This window comes from Lutra lutra, chromosome 8, assembly GCF_902655055.1.
Source record: "Lutra lutra chromosome 8, mLutLut1.2, whole genome shotgun sequence".
Lineage (NCBI taxonomy): Eukaryota > Metazoa > Chordata > Mammalia > Carnivora > Mustelidae > Lutra > Lutra lutra.
This window is the reverse complement of record NC_062285.1, coordinates 114038597-114058177: the sequence shown is the minus strand read 5'-3', so window position 1 is coordinate 114058177 and position 19581 is coordinate 114038597. Positions and strand designations below refer to the sequence as shown.

Below are 19581 nucleotides of genomic sequence, written 5' to 3'. Positions count from 1 at the left end.
CTCCTAGAACCCGTTACACCTATTACTCCATTGTTGTATAAACTGGCTGTTTTCTTGTTCCTCACCCCTCTGAGGAGAAGGATCATGTCATGCTCAGCTGTATCCCCAACTATTAAACACATAGTAGACATTTAATCAAACTTTTTTGAATAAAATGAATGGAGCCAGAAACTGCTGGCCATGGTTTTTTGTTTTGTTTTGTTTTGTTTTTTTAAATCTGGCTCAACCTCCAACAAGCCTATGATCTTGGGCAAAACATAACATCTCTGGCTTCAGCTTACTCATCTGTGACAAGAAAGACGTGGCACTCTCAAATGTCCTTCTGTACCTCTCTCTAGAAGTCATTCGTCTGTAGAAGCCTGGGTCTTCCCCAAAAGTCCTTGCCTGCACTTGTCAGTAGCAACACGGCAGCTGCAAGGGTGCTGGTCTTTTGCACAAGATGTGAGAGCAAAAGTGTGGAGCTCTCTGTAAGATGCCCTTTGGGCCAGATGATGGGTTTGAACTTATATTTTGCTGGGACTGAACCTAAAGGGCCATTTAGAGGCGAATTTCTCTGGTAATGCTGTCCTGGTTGGGAAACACAGGCATTGCCCTCTGAATAAATCAACATATGTTAAGAAATACTTTTCTCCTTCTGGTTCCCTTCCTGTTGGCCTGTTGCCTTTAAATATGGGGAAAGATGGTAGAAGTACAGAAAAGCACATTATGCTTTCCCACTGATGCAGCATCATTGAGTGCGATGGTCAAGAAAGAATTCTTGAGACTTTTTGGTGCAAAAACGCGCTTTAACTATAGCACAGGGACAGGACCTGTGGGCAGAAAGAGCTGCGCTGTGATTGTGCGGGGTGACTGATTATATATTTGGGGGAAGTCTCTGAAAGGATTCCTCTACAATCGAGAAAACTTCCTGGGTCTTGGTGGTCTGGCTCCTGTGGCATTAAGTTTGCTTTTAGTCTCTAGCAAAGCATTAACTCTAAGGCAGCTGTGAGTCCCTTGAGGAACGTCCCACTTGACAGGTCTTGGATATTCATTAATGGCCTGCCAGTTGTAAAGAAATTTAATTTTACCTGCATTTCTCTTGCCCTGGTTCTCCTCATCACCACTACCCAGGCTATGTTATCGAGAGGGAGGAAAAATCACACAAGACTGAAGCAGTTCATCGCAGGAATGGAAACGCATGGCCGCTGCCACCTACGTCTCTCTCCTCTGTCAGAGAGATCACCTCAGGGGGGAGCGCCGCCTACCCTGTTCCAGTCCTCAGTGAGTTTTTAGAGCCTTCCAGGAGAGAAAATATGAGCCAGTGCCCTGGGTTTGTTATGTAATCAACCCCCAGTCAGTCAGAACGGTGGTGGGGAGGGGTGGCGTCTGAAGGCAGACTTTGACAATCGTACCTCCTGTAGCCTTTGTAACTATCTTGCTGGGTTAGGTGTTAACGTCTCTAAAGTGCTGAGGCAGGGAGCAAAAGCCAATTAGAAAACGTTATGGGCATTCCGGGAGTGTTCGCACACAAGTTCTAATGTGTTTGAAAGGGATTACTTGACCTGGGGACGGTGAAGTTCAACTGGATAAGGAAATACTCTTCTCTGCCTTTCTCCCCCTCACGATGCAGGCCTTGGCTGGGCACCTGGCTTTATCGCACTGCCTCCCAGGAAGCGTCTGCCTGTTAGAAGATCTCACCGGGGTTTGGAAAGTCCAGTTGGGGAACTTAAAACAGGCCATCAGTTTAATTTTCGCACTGAATACGACTTAGGCCTTGCCAGCGAACCATCAGGAGCAAAGGTTTCCGAGTATTACGTGGTCGTTCCGAAAGCCCTGGTTTCATGGCCAAAATTCCCACCTGGCTCCAGGAGTTTTCTTTCTTCTTTCCAGAGGCGGGCTAGCTCCCGGCTGCTTCTGCCCCAGTGCTCCGGTGGAAAGCTGCCTCCTCTGTCCTTTTAAAGCCATAACCTTGAAATGGCAGCTTTGAAGCAGCAAAACCTGTAAAACTTGTTTGGTATTTCCTCTCTCCCGAGCTCCCTCTCCGTGTCTTTCTTCTTTCTTTTTTAATGAGTTTGCCCTGTTGTTGTTGTTCTACCTCTCCTCCCTCCTCCACCCTTGACCCCAGGCAGTGGGAAAAGGGGTTAGGATTTAACCATCCGTGAACAATGGCAATTTTGCAGTCTTGGAATGTGGAGGTCGTTTTCTGTAAAGGTCAAATAGGAGGCCAGAGGCAATACCCACAGCTTGTGCCTGACCCTCCCTCTGGAGCCATCCAACCTGCCTCCTGGGAAGCAGAGGAACTCCACAAAGCTCTCAAAGGTTTGTAAGATGTGCCCACGAGGTATTTCTAAATTTTAATAAAATTAAATGGCTCAAGAGACAACAGTGACCACCCAATATTTGCCGTGTTTGACATAGCTAGCAATCACATCAACATCAAGGGGGCATTTAAAAAAAGATGACTTTGTTTCTGTAAGATGATGATTAAAACTTCTATTCCAGAGTTGCTCAGTGAATTTTTTATTATCCAATGAAATCGTGATGGAATTACTGGGGCAGAGATTTTGAATATAAAAGGCAAATTATCATCGCAAAGTTTAAGAATATGAAATAGCAGAAAGATGGTATTTGATGAGGACCGTGGAACTTCTATGTAAGTGATCTGGATGGTTCCTTTATGCAAGCAGCCCATATTTGCTTTGAGTCAAGGGCATGTTTGTCTGCCTGGGTCTCAGGTCACAGCAGAGAGCACCATGCGTCTTTCCACGGCCACACAATCTTGCTAGTGCTGGAGGACAGAGCGCACCCGGGCTGACCAGTGAGTCAGCAGTGTCCCCCACTATTTAGAAACACTCTTTAGCGTTTCAGCAAACAATAGGGACAACAGCAGACCCCTAGGGAAGAAGGCAAATTAAGTAGAATCTCTGGTCCCTAGAAAAGGTTGTAATTCATTTGCACAAAAAGAAACCACCTTCAGGGGTGCCTGGGTGGCTCAGTCATTAAGCATCTGCCCTGGGCTGGCTCAGGTCATGATCCCAGAGTTGTGGGATCGAGCCCTGGATCAGGATCCCTGCTCAGCAAGAAGCCTGCTTCTCCCTCTCCCGCTCCCCCTGCTTGTGTTCCCTCTCTCACTGTATCTCTCTCTGTCAAATAAATAAATAAAATCTTTAAAAAAAAAAAAAAAAAGAACCCACCTCAGAGAACTCATCAGCCGCAAGTAGAAGATTTCTAAGACACCCAAGCACGGGGGTCGGAGAGGGGGATCTCGGGTCCCGTCGTATCTGTCTCTGACCTCCACCACCGCTCATACAAACCGGCGTGCCTCTCCCCACCTCCCCTCACCTAGGTAACTTCCATGTATGCCAGCTTTTCCAGGAAACCTGACACCCCAGAAAATGACGGTCTTTGTGCTTCTGCCCGTCTCTCTCCACGCTTCCCCTTAGTGCCCTTTATGGGGCTATCCTTTGTGTGTGGACTGTGACCTCCATGAGGGCAGTGCCTGGGGACTTACTCATCACGGAGTCCCAGGACTGAGCCTGGTGCCGAGCATAGGAAAAACCCAGCAATGATCAGAGCGCAAATCAATGGACAAACAACTGCTGAGGGTTTGCAATGACAAGGAAGAACGACGGGGTAATCAGGGGACACTTCTCAGAGGAGTTGAGTGCTGAGGAAAATTTTAAGGGTGTGGAGCATTTATGGCAAATGTCAGTAGCTGTGTCGTGTCACTCTCAGAGACCACTGTCCAGGGCATTAAAGAGAAGAGGATCAATCCACAAAAGAGGAGGGTATTTGGAGGACTTGAAAGTACTTTGTATTGTGGATTTGATGAGCAGACCGTGTAATTCTTTCTGCTACTGCAGGAGAGGGTGAGCCACTGCCAGTGTGCCCTGATCAGATTCTCACCAGAGAGTCTATATTCGGCTTATTTAAATCCCTCTGTGCTTTCAGTTTAATGCAGCATTTCCTTCGTTTCCTGCCGGAAATCCTTATGCATATTTCAGCAGTGGCTGTGGATGGCTTCTCTGCTCTAGTAAACCCATCTGCATAGAGGTCCAAGCCGATTCAAGTTTTTCCTTAAGGATGCACTTTCTTCATCCACGAGCAACTTTAATCTCACATTTACTATGACTCAAGCATCATTTCTCATGTACTCTCATGTCACGAAAGCCTTACTTGAGTCCTGCGATCACAAGGGCACCGTCAGGAAAAGGAAATGAGCAGGGTTGTGAAGGAGAACACGCTGTACCTTTTTAAACATTAACCATTGTTCAGGTCTGCAGACCTGGCTGCTAAAGGAAATGATGGGAATCAGGAATTAAATGAAAATAAGATCCGACCTATGGAAAATTTTAGAGTTCTCAGATCTGCCTTGATTTGCTAAAGTTTTATTTTATGTATATTATATGTAATATACATATATATAACACACATATAATATATATGTTACTTGTAATATATAACATATGTAATATATACTATCTGTAACATATATAACACATATATAATACATATGTTATCTGTAATGTAAATAACATATATATAATTTACATATTGAAGAAATAAAAGTATAACTGAATTGACCTCGTCTCTGAAAATAGCTCTGTCTGACCTATGTCATGTTCCGAAGAGTAAAGTCATTCCGTGTGACAGCATTCAAGCTTGGATGACATCATGGCATTAGAACATTACTATGGAAAGGGCTTTTGTTCCATGAGGAAGTTTGCTTTAGGAATTAGAAGGAATTTGATAATCTTCGCTATTTGCCAGCATAGCCTGGGCATATATGGGTCCCCATTGACTTCTATAATTCAAGGAGCACTTCTGGTGCTGTTTTGATTTTCTTTATTTTTTCTATAAATGTGCATCATGGAAACCAGTATTTAGATTATTCTATCAGCCATGTGATGGCTGCAGTCGTCATCATTGTTGTCTATTCTGTGCTGGGTACCATGCACGTGATTTCGATGCATTGGTTCATAGAACTTGGGGCTTACTTCTGTTACTGTACTTCTCAAGGTGAACTAAAATATGTCGTCTAAGCATCTGCCTCCACGCTATCCGCCTCCATTAACAGTCTCCTGAACACAGAGCCTGTATCTTCTTCATTCCAGTATCCTAGCACCATACACATCTGGGACACTCAGTAAATGTGTGTTACACAAAGAGAAACAACCAAGGTAACAAAATCATAGTGTTTCCAGGCTCTTAGACTATACTTTCAGGGATCATTTCTATAGTTTGTTTCCAGGCTCTTAAAAAAATTGTTTTTATATAGGGTTGTACTGCTTTGATACAGTGGTATTTTTAACAACAAAATCTGGAAGCAAACTATTTTCAAGCTATAGGGGAATAGTTAAGTACAAATAACAGCGCAACTAGTCTGTGATATTAGAGTGACTTTAGAAATAAAAATTTCTGGAGAGAAACCTGGCAACCCTGAAAAACTTGTGGAAACCTCAGGTAAAATGTACTCAGCTATACATACAGTTTATATACAGGTGGTATAAAGGCAACCCTGTGAAAGAAGGAATATTATTTGTAGAGATGGAAAAAGTACCTGAAAAAAAAAAACCACCAAAATTCTGATAGCAGTCAAAGTTGAATAATTATAGGTGCTTTTTTCTTCTTCACATTTTTTATTTAACTTTTTTTTTTAAAGATTTTATTTATTTATTTGACAGAGAGAAATCACAAGTAAGCAGAGAGGCAGGCAGAGAGAGAGGAGGAAGCAGGCTCCCTGCTGAGCAGAAAGCCCGATGTGGGGCTCGAACCCAGGACCTGGGATCATGACCTGAGCCGAAGGCAGCGGCTTAACCCAATGAGCCACCCAGGCGCCCCTTTTTTTAACTTTTATATTAAAAATATAAACACAGGTTTTTCTTCCATTTTTTGTAAACACAGTTTTAAAAGAAAAAACAGCAAGGTTATCATGGGTTAATGAGGTAACGGTTGATATATATTTAGCTGGTCCTCACGGCCACAATCTGTCACCATAAACATGTATACCTGTCTGATTAAAAAGTTTTCCGAAATAATACAGCAAGGACACGTGGCAATAAAACCTTTAAAATCCATGTCTGTCCCCCACCCACCCCGAGGGGCTCAAAAGAACCTTCTGGGTCAAATGTATCAACATCTCTGTAAAATCCCTCAAGATCAAGTTTGGTCTAAATGACAGCTTACATGACAGCTGTCACGGTCACATTACAATGCAGAACCTGGAAAATAACACCACCAAGAGTCTGGTTGTTTAATCCAATCTGGTTGGGTTTATAGGGAAATAGGAGATCTAAGCAAGACAGAAACACACTTACCGAGAAGGTGGCCACTATTCAGAAATATAAAGGCCTGTGTGTTGGGAGAGCTTCGCCTTCTGAGCCCCCATCAAGGTTTCAGGTCAGAATTTCTCCAGTCTTTGCCCCTTCGGGGGGGTCTCTGCATTGAGGGTTCTTTTCCCTTCACTCCACCCGGCCACTTGCATTTTATTTTATTTTACTTCATTGTATTGTATTAATTTATTTAAAATATATATTGCTTTGCTTCTTTCTCCCCACTACTCTTAGGTTTCCCAGGCACCATGCTCCAGGCTTATTTGTTCCCACAGTTCTACAGAAAACAGTGACATTGTTCACAGCAAGGTGTCCTGTTAGCGGGTAGTCCCTGTCTGGGTTGGAACAGCCCTTTCTTGTGTGTACTTCATGTAGTTCCTGAATTCAGTTGCCCTTCGTTGTCCAACAGGAGAGTTGCCCAATTTTTGGTGGGATAAAACTGGACCTTCCCACTGAGTAACAACAAAATAATAATAAATAAACGTACACCCTAAGGAAGCAGTTGCTTGGTTCTGCACAAATCCTAAGAGATTATTTGCACCCTTAGGATTAATGACAATGAATTAGCAGAATTCCTGATCCTATTAGAAATGCTAATCTCGTGAGAACAGAGAGCGCCATTTGCCTTGCGGAAGGGGCTGAGCTGTCCTGTGCCTATCTCCGTTGTCCTGGCTGCGTGAGAAACAAAGAGAAAGGAAAGGGAAAACAATCTTTGTTCAGCACCTACTGTATTCCAAACTTGGGCAATGGGCTCTTGCATACTCCCGGTGGTTAATCTTCACAGCAATCCATCAAAGCAGGATAATGACCAGTCTTGTTCCTGATGAAAAACCTGAAGATCAGTGAGATTAAGTCACCTGAGCTGGGCCACACAGCTAGGAAGGGGCGAACTTGGATGTGCGGACTTGAACTCAGGATTTTATGAGTCCAAAGTCTGTCATATCCTCATGGTAGCAGTTGCAGAAATTGGTTAGATAGCTGGCGGCAACATCTCAGGCTATTAAAGACCAAAAAGCAAGGTACAAGTTGACTCTGCAAGGCTGACCCCAGTCCCCTGATGTCACAGACTCCAGGACTCACTCTCACACTGACTGGATGGCACGTAGCAAGATGAGAAGTCATATTATCCCTGATAGACTCAAGGAACTCATGACCTTAGGAATCAGGACTTAGGGCCGCTGCCCTAATTCAGACTGACTGACGTGTCATTTGAGTAGTGGCTGGCCCAACGAGTAGAGGACCAATGGAGCCATTCTTTTTTTTTTTTCTTTTTTTTTCTTTTTCAGTCTTCCAAGATTCATTGTTTATGCACCACACCCAGTCAATGGAGCCATTCTTTATCCTTACCCATTATTACTATTCTTGGTTTGGGAATTCTACCATTAATGAAATCATTGGATGAGGCCCAAAATGCCAGGTGCTTGGGTGGAAAAGCAAAGTGAGAGTTCTGGAACAGAAACTTCACCTTTACCGCATGAACCCTCACCTTGTGTTCAGTCCTATATCTGTGTATCAGTTTTCCTCTTGGTCAAATATCAGTAATGATGGGAGACTGGGAATAGGAGTTGAAGCCAACCAGAAGTGGAAACCTGAAATGGACTCAAATGACTGGTTTTGCAGAGCCATGAGCCAAACTAACTTTTAACCTTTATTTTTTAATAAACATTTAATTTTAGAATAATTTTGGAGTTATAGAAAAATTGTGAAGATGGTACAGTGATTTCCCATATCCCCCATGCCTGGTTTCCCCTACTGTTAACATCTTTCATCAAACATGGCACATTTGTCACAGCTGCTGAATCAAAAAGAATACACCATTATCTACTGAAACCCATAGTTTATTCAGACTTAGTTTTTACCTGGTGTCCTTTTCTGATCTGGGATCCCATCTAGGACACCACATTACCTCAGTTGTCATGAGCATCTTTTGGCTTCTCTAGACCTCAGACTCTCTTTGTTTCTGATGACCTTGACAGTTTGAGGATTACTGGTTAGGTAATTTACAGGATGCTTTTCACTGGGTTGCTGGGTGCAAACTATAGGGTGTCTGATGTCTTTCTCATGGTTTGACAAGGATTATGGATTAGGGGGAGGACGTCTACAGAGGTAAAGCCGCCATCTCTTCGTATCAAGAGTCCATGACCTAGCGCTGTTGACCTAACATGGATGTCTAAAGAAAATAAATCACGTGGTCAGCCAGTCTGAACCGGAGCTGGACCTGTACCTTTTCTAAAATGACCCAACTGGTGCAAAATCGAAAGGAACCGATGTTTCATTCAGTCCAAGCCCCTGGTGGTACAGTTTATACAAGCTCCTTTTGCGACAAGATTTGGAGTCCCTAAGAAAAAACGACTATCTTAAATACAGAATGTAGCCAGGATGCCACGTAGGAGTGAACACTGTTGGTACAGAGCACCTGCTGTGGACCCCGCTGTTTAACCTCCAGGACTCCAGTCCCTAGAACACATTAGCAATGAACCAGACTCCCACATTTCCTGCCTCCTTTTACTTGGAAACATTTCCTAACGGTGGGGCTGCTCTCAGGAGCCTGTGCTATTACCTTGTAGGGAAGGCACGGGCAGATTCACTTTTCATTTGTGTTGCATAAGGACATGATCATCATTTCAATGATTTAATCCTGATTAAATTTAGCTGTCAGCTTTAAAGTTCTCTGAGAAGCTTTCAGACTAAGGAAGGGAAGGGGCAAGCCGGCAGGTTCTCTGCAATCACTCAGAAGGCTGTCCGTCCTGAGCCTGCTGGGAATGGACTGTCCCACCCAGCAGCCCTGTGGAAGGAGGGAGCCCTGCGCTGCCTGTTACTTTTACACTGTTTACATTTTTCTTTTTAAGATTTTATTTATTTATTTGACGGTGGGCGGGGAGGGAGTGCACAAGCAGGGAGAGCTGCAGAGGGAAAGGGAGAAACAGGCTCCCCGCTGAGCAGGGAACCCCATGTGGGCTCCATCCCGGGACCCCAGGATCATGACCTGAGCCAAAGGCAGATGCTTAACCGACTGAGCCACCCAGGCTCTTTTTCTGCTCTTTCTGTTTTTCCTTTCTTGGCCAAGCCATCTTGTGTTTTTCCTCCTTTTGTGCCCTCCCCCTCTGTCTCCAGCCTCGGGCTTTCACTGAACACAGAAGGACTCTTCCCCACCCCACCCGCCCCGGTGCCTTTCCGGTGCTTTCCTCCGCCATCTTGCGGTTAGGGAGTGTGAGGAGTGAAGAGTGAGGAGGTGGGACAGGAGTTGGGATGCAACAGCTCAGCCTTCCTCCCAGGAGAGGGCCCATCTAGGGTAGTACACACAGTGCCACAGGCCTCCTCCCACACCCCTCTGTGTGTGTGTGTGTGTGTGTGTGTGCGCACGTGTGTGTGTTTTGAAATAGTTGCAGGGGCGCATTGCATGTCAGTGTTTGCATCTCGTGCTTTCTGTGTGCTCACCATGTGGAAAACTAAGCAGAACTACAGAATAACTTGAAAAGAGATCCTAGGAATCCTTGGAGGGGATTGTAGCCATTATGGATAGCCCTGCCATCCACTTATCAGCATCCTAAGAGGATGTGTAAGGTGTTTTTCATCAGGCCCATGGACTCCAGGCTTGATCGATGATCAGGACAGATCTTAGATGTTACACAATCACCAACTGCTTTGATCTCCCTACTAGTCAGAATACCTAGCTGGATAAATGGCATTAGTCTAAGCATAGTTTCCTGGACAAATGGTTAAAATTGATAATGTCCTACATTTTTTTTTTTTTAGAAGCACAGTTGTTTCAGATCAATGGGGCTAATCTTGTGGAAACAACTAATACTAAGCCTTTTTATAAGACAAAGAGCTTTTGTGTTTACAGGTTCAGATTTGGGAGGTAAAATGAGTTTTCTGGGAACTAAAAATGTTCCTTTTAGAGCTAATGGATTGTTAACATCCAGCATGGTTATTGAGCTCTTTTTAAAAAAAAAAAAAAGGGAAGAAAAGGAAGACAGCCCCAACAACAAAAATAATAGAATCTGCATTATCACCATCAGCTTATTACAAGTTAACTTTCTGCTTATGAGTTCTTCAACGATGACTCCCCTGACAGCTTGAGAAAAACGCATGCTCTTATGAAACAGATAACCCTTCTCTCCAAGCTTGCTCTTCTCAGAACACATCCAAGTGGGATCGGGACTCCTGTTGGAAAACGGCTCCTTTACGATTGTTTAGAAGTGTTTCTTATAATTGAATCAATGCCCTCATCATTAGATTCTTGAGTGGACGGCATGGACTCAACTGTCCAAAGATATTCCTCTGTTGGAGGCAAATACCGAAGACTCATTCTAGATTTTCTTTCGTTGGGAGAAGTCCCGTGAAAGCAAAATCTCACTTGGCTGATGAGGACCTGTTGTGTGACTTGAAGAAGACCCTTCCTCCACCAGGACCTCTTGTGCTTTGTGCCTAAAGTAGGGAGTTGGGTGAAGGTCTGCCTTGAGTAGTCTGTGCCCTTAGTTAGAACAGTGATCAGGAAAGAGGCTCCTGTGGTCAGATAGCCCCAGGGTCAGCCCCTGGCTCTACCCTACATAGATTTTATGAATGAGCACACAGTTCACCTTTGGGGCCCCAATTTCCTCCTCTGTAAAACTGTTGTAATAATAGTTCCTACACGAACAGGTTGGGATAAAGGTTAAATGAGAGAATTACATAAAACACTCAGCCTAGGCGCTGGCTTACAATAGGGGTTAGATAAACTTAATCTTTCATTAGCAGAGGACGTATTATCCTTATATGTGCTGCCAAAGGGAGCACAGTAGAGGCTGTGTTATCACAACAAAGGTTTATCTGTGCGCGGTTTCTATCCTACTCTCATTAAATTAATCAATGTTATAGGGATGGAAGAATCAAGCCAATGGGTCATGGAGGGCCAAGACTCTCACTGTTACAAATCTGGAGGAAGGGTTGCTGGGATTAATATGACAGTCCCTAGTGTATGACGCAGAACAGTATTTGAGCTTGTAATGTCCTCTCTGGATTGCTCTATGACCATCCCTGCTGGGAAGGCCAGTGCCCCACTGGCAATGCGGTTCTTTTCCTCAGTTGTTTCTGAGCCAGGCAGAGAAAGCTTGAAAAGAACAATTTTTGACTAACGATGGCAGCAGATTATGGGGGTATATACTTTCTAGGAATGTGTGCACAGCGGGGGACGTGTTCTGTGTCCCAAATCAAAATATCGTGTCTAGTCCCGATCAAACCCACAGTAGCAGAGGACTTTGTGCCAGATGAGAAAGATGGCGATGAGACAGACAGAAAAGAAGTGCGGATGGTTACGTGGGCTGGAAGAGGGGACAGCCGGGCTGCAGGCACCCTGAAGCTAGCTGGGAACGATGGGAAAGCCAAGTGAGCCTCAGTCTCATCTGTGAAATCAGGGTAATATGGCGCCACCCTCCTTTCAGGACCAAATGGAAGGGTTTTGCACAAATCACAGAGCATTCTACAAAGGCAAGGAACTTGCTAGATTCCAAATGGGCAAAACAAAGAAATACTGAAATATGTCAGTGGAAGTAAGACCTTTCCTGAAAGATTTTCTTTCTTTGAACTTGGAATCAACAGTTTCCTGACAGTTTTCTGGCCTGAAGTGTTTGTCCTGACTGCTCCTTCACAAAAAGAACCATTTCTAGGAAAGTCAGGATGTCAGGCTCCCCTTAACCTGCTGGTTAGACTCAGGGGCTGCCCCGGCACCGAGCGGGTCTGAAATTGTGTTTGGTTCCATCTCCCTCCATTGGATTAGAAACTCCTCAGGGGTAAGCAGGGGTAAGCCCCTTACCTACCTCGTTTGCCACTGCCTGGTACAGATTATTGTGCTTGGCACTTAGTAAGTACTCAACAGATGTTGACAGAAATATATACAGAGACGCTGGATGCTGAAGTGGCACCTGCAGTGAAAATAAATTTTAAAAAGAAGAAATTTCAACCAGTTGAGGAGGGAGGGATCTGGTAAATGTTTCCGGAACCTCCTCTCCTATGGATGCCTTCCCCCTCCCTCCCTAAACTCCGTGAAGAGAAGGCTGGTTATTGCTAATTTAGGATACTTCGCAAACGAAAACTGAAAATAACTCCAAAAGCATGTGACATCTTAGGGATACAAAATGCCATCGCCAGGAGATGTTGCTTATAGGAAAGTAGAATACGGTCTCTTTTCCAGTCGCTGTTGTGCAGAAACAGTGGTTCCAGCTGACTGAAATTGCTGCCTCAAAGAAGGACTGAGGAGCTTCCGGGAACTGTAGGCCCCTAATGGAGGGTTGTGGTTTGAAAAGGTTCCCACGCAGTGATTTTTTAAATGCCTATTGACCTAACTGCAGTGGCTGCTTTCCCATCATAATCTGTTACATAATTACCATGCAACTTTGGCTCTGCCTCTTACAAGACTGATTTAAACTTACCCACCTAGATCAGCACCACTGACCTTCCGCTAGAATCTGTGGGGTTTATTGGAATTACACTGGCAGAAGTAGAGAATCTGGGGATTTCAACCAGATTAATCCTGGGAGAATGGGGCTCCTTTGCCTTCCCAGGCTTGTGGGGATTGTCACAAAGCCAACATATGGGATTTGAATGGCTTGAGAAAAAATTGAACTTGGTGCCTTAGTAAATGTTTGACCCCAAGTGACTCCTTCCACCTTCCAAATTTTAACCTTCAGCATTGCATAGTGGAACCTGTAGCGTTTGAGAAGCTATTTTAGTCTGAATTCTGTGATGGAAATAACAGAAGCTAAATCTGGATATCTTCAATAAACAAATGAATTTATTAGAAGGATATAGAGTAGCTCATAGAACAGGAGAATCCGAAGATCTGCTTCATGAGAGTTTAGGAGAAGCTCTAGGAATTCCAGGATTAGGGATAATGTAGGTTTCCTTGGCCATTGCTACCAGAGTAAATAATCTGGGACCATTCTGAATTTTTGTGTTACTTCTCTTGACATCAGAATTCCAGGTCAGGAGTATCTGACAGACCTACTTTCAATCACGTATGCATCCTCCCCTTGGTGGGATTAAGGGGAGGCACCATGATTGAAAGGCAATTCTCCTATCAGGGAAGAGTCCTTCTCCAAAGAAAAACCAAGCCTCTCTGTCTTCAGGCTACTGTGGCTCCCCTCTGGCAGGGGAAGACATGGTGTAGTTCTGCAGGGAGAGGTGTGGAGGTGGCTCATACTATTTTTAGCTCACTGTCATCCAGCTCTACTTCATACCTTCTCTCTCCTCCAAACCATGAATTAGCACACTCGGCATTCCCACACCAGGATAACATACGCTCTTCCCCAGGAACAATCTGCCATGTGTGAGCAGCTTAGAATTGGGGAGAACAAGAAAAGTGGGCAGGAGGAGTTATATTGGAGATAGATGAGGGGGATCATGCCCTCCTTTTGAGCTGTTGAGCTGATTTTATATCTCCTCAGCTCAACACATTTTTTAAAATTATTGTTATTATTATTTAATTTGAGAGAAACTTAAATTATCTTTCTACCGCAGTACCTTGAGTTTTTGGTGATTTCCTAAATGAGAAGAGAAAACAAAAATACAGTCATAGTCAATGTTTCCTTAATTCCTTTTTCTAGAACCGACCTCAGTATAATTTTTATCATATCACATAATTAATTATACTATACCTAATTTGACATGTTCTTTTATTGGTAAGATAAACCAAAAAAGAATGAGCATTCCAGAGGAGAGGAAAAAAGTTATTGAGCAGAGCCCCTCCCCCACCCCGACCCCACCAGGCAACGTGCTCATTTGAATGGTTGCTGACTCTCCCATCCTAGATCTACTCTGTCCTGGGGTTTTCATATGAGTGACCTCTCTGCTGGTAGTAGCTAGCAATTTATAAAACACTCAGGACTTCATCCCATGTATCCTGGAGTGAAACAAAAAACAATGCCACACACTAGAGAAGAAATCTCTTCCAATGTCATGCCTCTGCAGGTTCTAGTTTGGGGAATAGCCGATTCTGTAGCTTTAGAAATATATATGGGCTTGTTTCTCCCTTAAACCCACTTAAATTTTTTTTTAAATTTTTTATTTATTCATGTGAGAGAAAGAGTGGGAGGGTAAGGTAGAGAGACTCTGCAGCGGGACTCCATGCTGAGAGCAGAGCCTAACGTGGGGCTCGATCCCATGATCCATGAGACCATGACCTGAGCCAAAAACAAGAGTCTGATACTCAACTGACTGAACCACCCAGGCACCCTTATCATTTTTTAAACTTTGGTATGTTGTATGTAGTTCAGTGAAAAGTTAATAATTGAGTTTGATTCATGTTAGAGCCCATCATTACGTTCATTCTGCTTTTTTCTCCTTTTCCTTTCAGTTCAAATTACCTAGTCTAGCACTGCAAATTTCTCTCATGCCTGTCACTGTAAGCCACCAAAGCAGAATGGAGCTGATGTACCCTGAACACCTGTCACATGACAAGCATTTTGACAAGTGTTTTTGCATATATTATTTCATTTACCCTTGTAATATCTTCAGTGAACATATGTGTAACCCAAGATCCAGAGCAGTTTAAAAAAAAAAGTATCCAGGGTCACAAAGCTAGTAAATCGGTAGGTTCATATTGGAACCTACATCTGTTTGATTTCAAAACACATTCTTTCCATTCACTGTTTTATGTCAAGTAAGATAGGGAGATATCAGCTTATCAAGAATGACTAAGCATCCCAGGAAGAAATGCATGTTAGGGGTTCCTGAAGATCAAATGGTGACAGAAAATATGGTAGAATGGGAGCAGAAAGAATCTTGTATTTGGCATATAGTCTCTTGGTTCTCTCTCTCTCCCTTTGGGAACACCGAGGGGTTGAGTGGACTGAGTACTACTGAGTTCAGTGTTGAGAGGTTAGGTTAGAAAGAAGGATCACCGAAGGCTGGGGGACAATAAAGTAATTCCAGAAGCTGATAGACTAGACAAAACAAAGCTTTCATTTAAATGGACATTAATTCATTCTTTCATACAATGTACAATGAATATTTACTGTGTGCATCTGTGAGAGGCCAGGCATACAAAGATGAGTAAGACATGGTTCTTCCTTCAATGACTTCAGCGTCTATTGTTAAAGAGAGGTAAGTTAACAAGCTTACATCTTGTTAATTTATAAGTTAACAAAAGGATAATAGATACACTTCCATTGCCCTTGGGTGCCCCTTCTATAATCAACATATAGTAGGCACATGCTGATTTTTGATCATTCATTATCTACTCCCTTTAAAATTTTTTTTAAAGATTTCATTTATTTATTTGAGAGAGAGAGAGATCACAAGTAGGCAGAGAGGCAGGCAGAGAGAGCGGGGGGAAGCAGGCTCCCTGCTGAGCAGAGAGCCTGATGTGGGGCTCAATCCCAGGACCCTGAGATCATGACCTAAGCCAAAGGCAGAGGCTTAACCAACTGAGCCACCCAGGCACCCCTCCATTTAAAATTTTTTAAAAAGATGTTTATTTATTTATTTGAGAGAGAGAGAACATAAATGAGGGGAGAGGGAGAGGGAGAAGCAGACTCCCAGCTGAGCAGGGAGCCTGACATGCGACTTGATCCCAGAGCACTGGGATCATGACCTGAGCCAAAAGCAGACACTTAAATGACTGAGCCACCCAGGCACCCATATCTACTCCATTCTGATTTCCTTTTGAAGGATAATATCTCCCTCATTGGAAAGTGTGTTGAGACTGTTAAATCTAGGTGCCCTGAGCCCTCTACTCACCCACAAATAGCCACCTGACCAACTTGGAACAAATGTTCACTCTTTAGAATCAAAATATTGAAAAAAGGAGAGAGGGCATCTGGGTGGCTCAGTCAGTTAAGCGTCTCCTTTGGCTCAGGTCATGATCCTGGAGTCCCAGGACTGAGTCCCACCATCGGGCTCCCTGCTTGGCGAGGAGTCTGCTTCTCCCTCTTACCTCTCCCCTCTCATGCTCTCTTTCTCTCTCTCAAATATATAAAATTAAATAAATCTTAAAAAAAAAAAAAGAGGATAGAAAGCTAGGAAACAATTCCCCAGAAATGATGGAGGATCATTCATTTTGGGGCAGGGCACTGACAACGCTGTTGAATAGCTCCTACACCTATCCTGTCCCACCCCCAGCACTTTCTATCAATTTCTGAGTCATCTTGTCTATTCTGAGGGTTGAATGAAATACTCCCAATAAATTCCCATTATTAAATAATAAAAGATCCCCTTGATGAGGTATGGGTGGTAGGGGGAAAATGGAAAGCAGGAAGACCAGTTAAGAGACTGCCAAAGAAATTCAAGTGAAAGATGGTTAACAGAATGAACTCAGTGGCTGGAGGAATGGAGAAGGTGAAGATGGATTCCAGACTCAAAGGAGATAGAGTGAGTGGGACTTGGTGACTACTGGATGTGGAAAGCCAGGAATATGAAGAGTAGGATGAGGAGTTTTTCAGTGAAACAGAGTAGGACAGCTCCCCTCACCTCTTTTCTGTTGGTCTCGAGGGTATATTCTGAGTCAGCCTTGGTTTTGGCAGCATTTTCTTACTTGCTAAGGCTGTCTTCTTCCCACTCCACCCTCCCAGCCTCAGGATGAATATCATTTCCTCCTAAAAAAGGTCCTCCCCATTATCTAGAAATCTTGGCAAGGACACCAAATTCCTCTTTTCATCTGATCGCCTCAGCCCTGTAGGTACATGTGCAGTTGGTTCTTAGAAACAGTCCTGGACAGCACGTAGTAGTCCAACATCAACAAGCAAACTCTAATGATGACTATATGTCACAAGCATACCTACTACATTTGTGATCCCATTTATATGCTCATCTCTGCAACCACAACCCACGCAGTTCACACAGCCTCACCGATGGGGATTCCCAGAGTGCTCTGCGCTTACAGGCTTTGCTACAGAGGAAGGGTATTCATGTGTTTGCGGTCATGTGGAAAGAATCCAACAGCACTCAAGTGTACAGAGTTGGACTCGATGGACTGTCCTGTCCCTTCCAAAGGGACAGGCAGACAGCGACCTTTGTGAGTCAGTGCCCTCTCTGACTGTCTGTCCTTTGCACTAGTCTTTTGGACCAATAAATATTGTGACACCCATAGCTACAACCTCTTATCTGCAGGAAAATAAGCTGGTAGGTAAGACGTGTGAGACACACAATATCTACGAGACATAGAAAGTCCTAGAAAGCCCCTAAGCCCTGGATTTGGGGAGGCTCACTTTTGAGATGGAAAAGACGAATCGATAATAGCTCTAGCTGGATCTTTCTCTAGTTTCTCTTATTGGAAGATACCTTGGAACTTGAGTACCTTCAAAAAAAGAAAGGTACCTAGCATTTTCGCAAACATATTGCTAGTACTTGAAATATCCCATTATTTCCTGGGCAATCTTCTGAAAAATAAAAGCAAGGTATTGGTGTGTTCTAGTAAGTTTTGGATGCCCAGCATTTTCAAAACCGTGCTATTGAATAGCTCCCATATTTAATGCTGTCTAAGTAAACACTACGCTATAGACGCTCTCTGATTATAAAGGAAATCTTGATGGATGGGAGAAGCAAAAGAACAACATCCCATGTACAATTTCTGCTGTAAGGCGATTTCTGCTGGATGATTAGATTATTGTATTTGTTACAGCTTGATCACCTGTGTTTCATTTCAAATAAATTTTCTTCGGTCTCTTTGCCAACAAAGCGCATTTGAGAGAAATGCCTCAAAATCAATTTATGCCACTTCACCAGTTTTATGCATTTTAAATTTAAGGAAACAACAATTAGGATATTTGCAATGATGAAAAGAACTCTATTAAGCTGCCACAAATGTCAAAAGTTCCTGGCTATGCTAACACTTATGTAATTGTTCTGGAAACCCCACGCACCGGAATAGACCTACAACACTAGGCATGACTCACCGAATATTTCTATGCACATAGAAATTTAGAGCATCTCTCTAAAATGCTCTCCAGTTGGGATTTATTTTTTTCAAAGGAAAAAAAAAAGACAAAATATGGTACATCAAATCCCAAAGTTCTTTCTGTAATTTTTTCGGGAAACACTGCCTCAGATGAGAGCATTGGAAGACGTTGCTGTTGTCACTAATAAAGCAGCCAGATGGGCTAGCATTAGGACGGGTTGAAACGTTGCAATCTTTCCTGAAATAAATAAATAAATAAATAAAACGAAACATAAAACCCCCCCGAAGACATGTGGGCTCTCCAATTTCCAAATGGTCCCCATTTCCTCTTGTGACTTTATTCCCAAGTTTGTTTTTTGGAAAGTTGTGGCTGGTAGCGTACGACTGGTGTCCTCATCCCCTGAGTGATGTCAAGGAAAATGGGTCATGACACAAACAGCTTAGCAGGACAGACAGGCTTGCGCCCACAAAGCCAAGGCTCACCGGTACCATATATTCTGATGGTTTCTATTGGACACCTTGTGCAAGTCCAAATTCTTATGGGGATTTACAAAAGCTTATGGCATACCTGTGTCCCCCAAAGCTGATGTTTGGTGGTACTTTGAATATCGAGTGCATGCACTCATCATCAGCGATAGTCATGCAATTGGGCATTCACTCAGTGGTGAGGCAAACCAGTTTTGTGGATGGGAACGTTTCAGGGGACCGTTCCCCCAGGCAGGTGGGGCAGGTTGTAGACGGGAGTTTTTGTTGAGGCAGGAAAGAGGCAGGTCAGCCATTTGCAGACCGTTGGCAGGCCGCCCCAAAGAAGGTGAAGAGGAAAATCTTGTGGGCAATCACCTTGGATGGACCAAACAGCTCAGAGCGAGGCCCCCAGCCAAGGACAGGGCTTCAGAAGAAACCCCAAGCGCTGGGGAGGGCCGAAAAGAATGGGCAGAATTCCGGTTTTAGAGAAACTTAGAGGTGAAATGTGGAAGAAAGAACGGGCAAACTCAGTTGCTAGGACTGGCACACCAGGCGGAATCTGTAGCAGGAATAAGGCAGACACCTTCCAGCTGCCAGTGAAACAGGAGCTCAGAACAGACTCGAAAGGCCAGCGGACCAACGGATGAGTGAGGTGAGCTACTTGTGTTTCTACCCCCCAAGAGCAGACCTGGGCCAATACCTGGGCAGGCGAAAGGTCGAGCCTGAAGCAGGGCAGGGCCCCAGGCAGGTGGGAGGCACCGCCCACACCAAAGTCCTCGTGGCCCCCAGCCCTTTTGTTTTCACAACTTCAGTCCCATATTTTTCTTTCCTTCCTTCCTTCTTCCTTCCTTCCTTCTCCTTCTTTTTCTTAAATCTTTTAAGATATACTCTCTCAGTAGCTTCCCCCCGCTTCTATTAAAAAAGGTTTTATTT

The 19581-nt window shown here is 43.8% G+C and overlaps 1 long non-coding RNA gene and 1 pseudogene across 1 annotated transcript; one reads left to right on the top strand and one right to left on the bottom strand.

Moving 5' to 3' along the window:
• The first annotated feature begins 5188 nt into the window (after window positions 1–5188).
• On the top strand, window positions 5189–5282 carry LOC125108013 (uncharacterized; annotated as a pseudogene).
• A 6805-nt stretch (window positions 5283–12087) lies between these two features.
• LOC125107287 (uncharacterized) lies at window positions 12088–18414 on the bottom strand. The gene is made up of 3 exons (XR_007129503.1): window positions 18182–18414; window positions 15305–15376; window positions 12088–12214 (listed from the first exon to the last, which is right to left on the bottom strand). It is a non-coding gene; the product is annotated as an uncharacterized LOC125107287 (long non-coding RNA).
• Window positions 18415–19581: the final 1167 nt, after the last annotated feature.